Source organism: Orycteropus afer, unplaced genomic scaffold (assembly GCF_000298275.1).
Source record: "Orycteropus afer afer isolate SDZICR_OR568_19922 unplaced genomic scaffold, OryAfe1.0 scaffold00387, whole genome shotgun sequence".
NCBI classification, from domain to species: Eukaryota; Metazoa; Chordata; class Mammalia; order Tubulidentata; family Orycteropodidae; genus Orycteropus; species Orycteropus afer.
The window spans coordinates 2038486-2039943 of record NW_006921974.1 but is presented as its reverse complement, the minus strand read 5'-3'; positions in this window follow the sequence as shown (position 1 = coordinate 2039943).

The following is a 1458-nucleotide window of genomic DNA, read 5'->3' as shown; positions in this document are numbered from 1 at the left end:
TGCCTGTACTTTGTTTAGCTCAAAACCACAGGTGTGGCTTCAATTCCAGACCTGCAGGGCAGCTAGGGGCCATAGTCTCAGTGGTTCCACCAGGCTCTATTGGACCAGCAAATCTGGTCCCCACCTTCTTTTTTTTTTTTTCTTTAGGGGATATTTTTGTTTTAAGGTTTAAAAATGATCTCAGGGGTTCATCCAGCCTCCATGGTTCCAGAAAGTATGGATTCTAAGAGAATTCGAAATTCTCTTCTGCATTTTTTTCCCTTTTGCTCAGGATTCTTCAATAGAATCTTTGATTGAAGTGTTCGGTAATGCTAGCCAGGCACCACCCAGTTCTTCTGGTCTCATAGCAAAGGAAGCAGTTGTTCATGGAGGCAGTTAACGTTCTATTCCCTCCTCCTATTCCTAACTCTCCTTTTGTTGCTCCAGGTGAATAGAAACCAATTGTTGTGCCTTGGATGGCCACTTGCAAACTTTTAAGAACCCAGGTGCTATGCAACAAACTAGCAGGTAGAACAGAAGCACTAAACTGTTATTAAGTCAATTAACTGGTCATGAAAGAATGACCCTAAGCCTCCAAACTAAGGAACCAAATCCCATGAGGAGTTTGGTTGTACATAAGCAGCCTCAGCACCTACTCTTTTTGGTCGTTGTTGTTAATATTATCTTTCACAGCTTTTGCCAATTCAGTTTTTTACAGGTGTACAAGGTGGGGTTGCTTTGAGTCAGGTCTGACTCGACAGCACCTAACAACAACAACAACAACAACACAACTTATTGACACCAATTACAATAATTGGCTGTGGATCCATAGGATTTTCATTGGATGCTTTTCTGTAGATTGCCAGGTCTTTCTTCCTAGTCCATCTTAGTCTGGAAGCTCCACTGAAACTTCTGCATCATAGGAACACGCAGGCCTCCACTGACAGGCAGTGGTGGCTGTGCTTGAGGTGCATTGGCTGGGAATTGAACCCAGGTCTCCCACATGGAAATGGGGTGGTGCCATTGAACCACCATTGCCCCCATGATGCTTTCTTAAGCCTTTTCCCAGTAGCAATTTCTCAGGTGTCCCCATTTTACATTATATATTCTTTGTTATAGAATGTATCACAAAAGGGAGTTTGTGTCTCTGAAGCCCTCTAACATAAGGATTGGGTTAGTCCTGGGAGATGAGCCCAGTGCACTCTTTTGTGCACTTATCAAACTGTTACTGTCTAATGTCCAGTTCCACAAGGACATAGGCTGTGGCTATCTTGAGTCCACTGCTCATATCCCCTATACTAAGAACAGTACCTGGCACAGCAGCTGCTCAAAGAATATCTTTAAAGGGATTGTTGTTGTTGTTGTTGTTGTTTTGCCGTTGAGTCGGCCCCGACTCACAGCGACCCCTCCTTGGGTTTCCGAGGCAGTATCACTACGGAAGTAGGATTGCCCAACCTTCCTTCCGAGGAGTGGCTGGTA